The sequence below is a fragment of the Sitophilus oryzae genome, unplaced genomic scaffold, assembly GCF_002938485.1.
Source record: "Sitophilus oryzae breed Bouriz unplaced genomic scaffold, Soryzae_2.0 scaffold_980_pilon_pilon, whole genome shotgun sequence".
NCBI classification, from domain to species: Eukaryota; Metazoa; Arthropoda; class Insecta; order Coleoptera; family Curculionidae; genus Sitophilus; species Sitophilus oryzae.
In genome coordinates, this window is record NW_022147617.1 from 2,305,354 (window position 1) to 2,312,974 (window position 7,621).

Sequence of the window (7,621 nt, forward strand, 5' to 3'; positions counted from 1 at the left end):
AAGGCGTGGTTTGGTTTGGTTTGGCGTGGTTGTAAACAGTCGTGAGTTGATTTAGGCGTGCTTTGAGCAGCTATTATGCACCTTTCACAAGAAGCGGATCATCCGCGTGGACCGTCGTGTGGATTTTTAAGGATCAACGGAGTACTTTCACCTGTGCTATCAGTCTGCGCATGTGGAACAACGTTTTTAATCAAATAACACGCTTGCGCGTGGATGGTCCGTCAAAGGAAGTGGTCGACGGATGGCCGTCGGAACAAATCATCCGGACAGATCATCCGCTACATTGTGAAAATATTCATATAAACTCATGGTATCTGTTCAACCACTGAAGGGTCCGCGCGGACGATCCACTCCATGTGAAACGGCACAACAGGAACGTGTAAGAGCGAGTAAGAAAAATATAATATTTTTTTTTTATTTATATAGCATAATATATGAATGGTGTTAATATCAATTTAATATTCAAACAACATAAACAAAAGAAGCTAAACTCACCTTAGATGCCGGGACACTTGTGTAATGCTCTCACTCTATGATCACGCAATTTGCAATCTATAAAAATAAAATATACTTGAGCATCACTGGAAAACGCACATGATCACATCACCATAATCGAGTATATAAAATAGTTAAATATTTTTGTTGTTCCGTAGCTAAGCGACAAGGCGTCTGTCCCACACACAAAAGGGATGGCCACAAAGCGACATAGCATAATGTTGTTGTTCCGCAGCTAAGCGACAAGGCGTCTGTCCCACACGCAAAAGGGATGGCCACAAAGCGACATAGCTTAATGTTGTTGTTCCGTAGCTAAGCGACAAGGCGTCTGTCCCACACGCAAAAGGGATGGCCACAAAGCGACATAGCTTAATGTTGTTGTTCCGTAGCTAAACGACAAGGCGTCTGTCCCACACACAAAAGGGATGGCCACAAAGCGACATAGCTTAATGTTGTTGTTCCGTAGCTAAGCGACAAGGTGTCTGTCCCACACACAAAAGGGATGGCCACAAAGCGACATAGCTTAATGTTGTTGTTCCGTAGCTAAGCGACAAGGCGTCTGTCCCACACACAAAAGGGATGGCCACAAAGCGACATAGCTTAATGTTGTTGTTCCGTAGCTAAGCGACAAGGCGTCTGTCCCACACACAAAAGGGATGGCCACAAAGCGACATAGCTTAATGTTGTTGTTCCGTAGCTAAGCGACAAGGCGTCTGTCCCACACACAAAAGGGATGGCCACAAAGCGACATAGCTTATTATTGTTGTTAAACAATTTGGGTCATACGTAAAAATATAAAACACTCCAAAATAAGAATACTAAATACCATTTGATAATTTGCCAGGTATTATAAATCACACCCAATAAATATTACTAAAATACTCTTTGATAAATAGCTGTCCATTACGTATCTATAATAAATAACACTAAAACACTCTTTGATAAACATCTGTCTTTCAACTAAACAATATTAAAATGCTCTTTGATAAATACTTATCTACTATAAAACACACACACACTAAAGTAATACTAAAATACCCTTCTCTATCTACTACTAAAGCTCAGTGATAACTGTTAACTAAATAATATTAAACTACTCTCATACAAATCCCAGTAATGCCCGTGAGTGAACAAAATACACTCACCTGTATAATACTTCATTCCTTCTATTCAGTCCCAGAAATATTTTCCACACAATTATAATCTGAATTTAATATTTTTTTGATAAATGGCGACGTCAGTCAAAATAATCATCAACAATGCAAACCGCATCGTCTAGGAAACGACATTGTATACATGCGGTCAAGAAAAGTCAATTAGAGATTCAAATAAAATATTATTTCTTAAAATAACACAATTTAATATAAACAATTTTTTAACGGAAAACAAAACTCTTACAGTCGGCCATCCTGCTAGAAGCTCGTCCCGAGCTTGCCTAATCGGATTTCATTAGGCTTACGCCTAATTATCGGATAAATACGCCTAAATATCGGATAATACTAAATCTCCATATTTACTATATCTTTCACTAGCAGCTGAATCTGAAACTTCTCCACATGTTTTCCAGTGTCTCACTGCCACCGTTCGTTTAGTTAACTTTACGTTTGTTTCAATAAGTGGACTCCATATCCACCATGTACCTATCATGTGACAATTCGGATTTTATTACCATTGGTCCGCTGCAGACGGAAAGTAATCTACGGCTGATATGACTGTTGGTGCTGTTCTCTTGATAAGCACCAAATCACCTATCTTGGGCTGTCTTGCTTCTTTACGAGTTTTATCAAAGTAAACTGTCTGTTTGCTTTCAGTCAGCTCAGTTATTCTGCTTGTTCTTTCTCTTTCAAGTAAAAGATTATCTACTACCCGAGGTATTCATGTAACTGCATAAACCAAGCACTAATCGGTTGTTTGTCTTTGATGATTTGATTTGATTTGATTTGATTAATTCCATTTAATATAAATACAATGGTACTTAGATTATAGGATCTCCACGAAGAATATATACAGAAAACTAGAACAATTTTAAGATATAAAATTACACAAAGACAAATATAAAACAAATATACCTGAATTTATACACAAACAGAACAATTTTAATTCAAGAATTATTATTATATATCTGCCGATAAGCCTTGAGTTTTGAGGTCCCGGAAGAATTCGTTTAGCGTGTAGTAGCTCTTTGATATAGAGAATTTATTTAAATTAATTTTTTTTTGTTTAAGTTCAGAGGTTCAGAGTGATATCTATGGACGAATTCACTTGAAGTTTTTCCGGTGTTCTTATTTGGCATATTGTTTATGTTTATATTGTTGTGTCCTTTAGAGTTGAGATCATTTAGAGTTCCTTTAGAGTTGAGATCATCAGTGAATTGTGGATTGTGTAATTGTAATGTTCAATTTGACTATCAGCTCTACACGTTGCCACCGCTAATTTGTATGGATGTATCTGCTTGTTACAGCGTCCTTCGTCTGTTGTCCCAATATCTCCTGATAGTATAGGTTCCCTTCCGACATGGCTCGTCGAATCCTTGATTCCAGGAAGGCTTAGGTCAGCCTCGTTTACGTTTGTCTCTAGGTGTCTACTGCAATACTTGCTTTGGTATTCTGTCGTCAGCCATTCGTTGTACATACATGTGGCCGTACCACTGTAGTTGTTTTTTTTTGTATATCTTTACAATGTTACCATCCACCTTCATTTTTTTTCATGTATTCTCTCGTTCCTAATTCTGTTTAAACGAGAGATTCGGGCTGATCTTCACCAGAAGTCCATTTCGGTAGACAACAACTTCTTTTTATGTTTTTTTTTTGCTTAACAGCCATACCCCAGAGTCATATAACATTGCGCTTTTCAGAATCGCGTTATAGATCAGTTTTTTTTTCTGTGATCCGAGATATTTTTAAATTAAAGCACCAACGCTACTTTCACAGGTATACTTGCTCGTTCTTGACAATAAGCACTGAACATTTTAGATGTGAAAACAGATCAGTGATAATCCGAATAGGTCGTTCAAATAAAGCAGATATGTCATCCAAAAATATCAACACTTTACTCGTCTTTGTTGTACTGACGGCTTTCATGAAAATAAACTTAGTAAAGGCATCTATGGCGTTAAATAATTATGATTCTTCTTTCTGCTTTTTGGATAAAGTCCGAAGTAATCAAGATAGACGGTATGCATTGGAAGTTCTTTCTTCTGTTGGTCGTTTTCTTTATTCAAGCACAGTCTACAGCACTTAATGTATTTCCCACATTAGCTTTCATCCGGGGAAACCAATAATACCTAGTAAATTTTTTAGCAGCTAAGTGGTTCAAATCATCGTGAGAAGTTCGAACTACATGAAATCACATTTTTTTGCAGAACTACCCATTGTAGTATTTTGGCTTTAGTTCTGTAGACTTGTCCTTCACGTATGGGATAGTCTTTGTAGATTCTCCTAGCATGTTCAGTATCCAGCAGTTCTGATAGTAACTTGCTCACTTGGTGATATTGGCACTGCATGACTGATCGCAAAGTTATTTTCTGTACATCATTTATTCCAGGAGAAGAACTAGCTTCAGACAAGAAAGTTCATCTTTCATTACACGAACGCTCCGTTGTCAGGTAAATATCCACCGATCTTTAAATGCCATCGATTTGTAGTTCTAAATTGGTAGTATCCAAAAATTCAACTCTGCCATCACGATGTCCTTTCAATACACAACATCGAGATATATGTATAGGTAAAGTCATAGGATTTGCTTCACTCTTCTATATAGTGTTACATGTACTTTCAAAATCTATGTATGCTTTCGACGTTCGGCCATATACTTTTACTACTCTGTAATATTTTTGACTGGTTTTGACTATCAGGTCGTACCGAATCTCTTCTGTCTCGTGACAAATTTTGAAAAATTTCCAAATTATTTCATATTCTGACTTTCTCTTGTTGTTTGAACTCTTTTCTAGCCACATTCATACGTCTTTTCTTTGGTCTATCTGCCATCAGTTAAGTCGTAGTTAAGTAATTAAGTTGTAGTCGAAGTAAGTTGGCCGCTATTTCTGTCGCCCATACAAATTAAATACATCACTAGTAACTGTAATTTTATTAATAATAATACTACATATTTATTTATCCACAAATAATGATCTAATAACATAATTTGGGCATGTCAGATATCTTAAATAAATACAAACTTATAATAAAAATATGTATAAACTGAAAATACGCAAAAATATATTATACATAGACCTGAAAAGCTCAGATCCCACTTCTGAATTGTAAGAGCGAGTAAGAAAAATATAATTTTTTTTTTATTTATATAGCATAATATATGAATGGTGTTAATATCAATTTAATATTCAAACAACATAAACAAAAGAAGCTAAACTCACCTTAGATGCCGGGACACTTGTGTAATGCTCTCACTCTATGATCACGCAATTTGCAATCTATAAAAATAAAATATACTTGAGCATCGCTGGAAAACGCTCATGATCACATCACCATAATCGAGTATATAAAATAGTTAAATATTTTTGTTGTTCCGTAGCTAAGCGACAAGGCGTCTGTCCCACACACAAAAGGGATGGCCACAAAGCGACATAGCATAATGTTGTTGTTCCGCAGCTAAGCGACAAGGCGTCTGTCCCACACGCAAAAGGGATGGCCACAAAGCGACATAGCTTAATGTTGTTGTTCCGTAGCTAAGCGACAAGGCGTCTGTCCCACACGCAAAAGGGATGGCCACAAAGCGACATAGCTTAATGTTGTTGTTCCGTAGCTAAGCGACAAGGCGTCTGTCCCACACACAAAAGGGATGGCCACAAAGCGACATAGCTTGATGTTGTTGTTCCGTAGCTAAGCGACAAGGCGTCTGTCCCACACACAAAAGGGATGGCCACAAAGCGACATAGCTTATTATTGTTGTTAAACAATTTGAGTCATACGTAAAAATATAAAACACTCCAAAATAATAATACTAAATACCATTTGATAATTTGCCAGGTATTATAAATCACACCCAATAAATATTACTAAAATACTCTTTGATAAATAGCTGTCCATTACGTATCTATAATAAATAACACTAAAACACTCTTTGATAAACATCTATCTTTTAACTAAACTATATTAAAATGCCCTTTGATAAACACTTGTCTACTATAAAACACACACACAGAAAAGTAATACTAAAATACCCTTCTCTATCTACTACTAAAGCTCAATAACTGTTAACTGAATAATATTAAACTACTCTCATACAAATCCCAGTAATGCCCGTGAGTGAACAAAATACACTCACCTGTATAATACTTCATTCCTTCTATTCAGTCCCAGAAATATTTTCCACACAATTATAATCTGAATTTAATATTTTTTGATAAATGGCGACGTCAGTCAAAATAATCATCAACAATGCAAACCGCATCGTCTAGGAAACGACATTGTATACATGCGGTCAAGAAAAGTCAATTAGAGATTCAAATAAAATATTATTTCTTAAAATAACACAATTTAATATAAACAATTTTTTAACGGAAAACAAGACTCTTACAAACAATCATCAGGAACGGTCCTTTCCAAGTGAAACAGCACTTAGATCAAGCAGCGAAGTTTCTGGAGACTCTGGCCGAATGACCTGTGTATTAATTTTGTGACGTGTGTTAATTTTTTTAAGTTTCCGAAAGTTGTGCGGATCTTATTGAAGATCCCTTTAATGATATTTTGACGACATTTCGTGCACAAAGAAACCCCATAATTAATGAATCAAATCATCCAAAGTTGCCATTATATTATCAAAAAATTATATTTTTTAACTGAAAACTAAAAAAGTTTCCAATTTTTTTTAAATCTAAATATTTTTTTTTGCAAAAAATAAATCATATACTATCGTTACAGATATTTGCACTTATTTAAGACTCACCCTGTATAGTAACTAAAAAATGTTTGCCTTTGTTCATATATTATTAACTATGGTAATATTATTAACGATTCCCATTTAGATATTTTATTGCATCATTCTAAAATTAATTTAAACCAGGTGTATAATTAGTTCCTTTAATACAAAACAGAATGTTGACTTCCAGTAGATCTAATCAACATTATAGTTTATACCCTATTATTATCAAAAATGTAGTAATGATATTTGATTATCTTCATTGGTAACCTATATATAAGCAAGACGAGACCGGAAATAAGCCCAGCCCGTCATTTACGACACGCATCTATGGTGAAACAAAATGAAAGGAAGAACTTTTTGCTGAAAATTACTATAAAACACGCAGGTATTTTAGAGATTGTTATTTGTGTAAAAACAGTAATATTGCTTATCAGATGAGATTAAATGATTAAATTTAAATAAAACAAACAAATATATGCACACTCCACTTTTGGAACATCTGAAATTAAAATAAATTAATGAATCATGTTTTTACTGTTTTAGTACCTAATAATCATAAACTTATGGGTGTCATTGTTTATGAAGAACACCACATCCCGTTTTCTCTACTTAAAGAGATGCATCCAGCGGGTACAGGTAGGCGTGGCAGGAGTGAGGGATGATGTTTAGTGGGTATTATAACTTCGCAGTTTGATAAAGTAAGAATATTAATTTTTACTGATCAGGAGGATAGCAATAAATTAGTTTATAACCGGTACCTATTAATAAAATTATTAAACTTACATACATACCGCCATTACTCGCTGACGAGTATTTGACACGCATCATAAGATGGTCACGCAAGGCGTTTTCTTTCATGAGCTTTTCTATAACTGAAAAGCCCGATACGTGATGTTATCTGTCTACCGCACTCCAGACATTCAAAAATCTCATTGCTTTGTACTCGTGTGAAGTTGGCACCCTTTTTTCAAAAAATGATCTGGAATTTGAGAGTTCTGGATAGATTTAAAATAGTTCTATAGTTCTTGATAAGTTAGAAAAATAGTTCTGGTTAATTTTGGGAGATATGACAGGGGGGTGCCAACTTCACGTAGCACCCTTTTTTTATTCTGGAACAGTTCTGATAGTGGAAATATATTCTAGAACAAGAGTTCTATAGTTTCTGACTATTGATCAAAATAGTTCTATTGTATTAACCAAGTTATGAACAAAAATAAAATGGCAGCCTGCGCAGTTTAAATCG

General features: G+C 35.2%; 2 long non-coding RNA genes across 2 annotated transcripts; both read right to left on the reverse strand.

Annotated features, from left to right (window-relative positions):
• Window positions 1–495: 495 nt before the first annotated feature.
• LOC115891290 lies at window positions 496–1,893 on the reverse strand. The gene is made up of 2 exons (XR_004051794.1): window positions 1,641–1,893; window positions 496–552 (listed from the first exon to the last, which is right to left on the reverse strand). It is a non-coding gene; the product is annotated as an uncharacterized LOC115891290 (long non-coding RNA).
• A 2,977-nt stretch (window positions 1,894–4,870) lies between these two features.
• Window positions 4,871–5,991, reverse strand: LOC115891309. The gene is made up of 2 exons (XR_004051804.1): window positions 5,782–5,991; window positions 4,871–4,927 (listed from the first exon to the last, which is right to left on the reverse strand). It is a non-coding gene; the product is annotated as an uncharacterized LOC115891309 (long non-coding RNA).
• Between the last annotated feature and the right edge of the window lie 1,630 nt (window positions 5,992–7,621).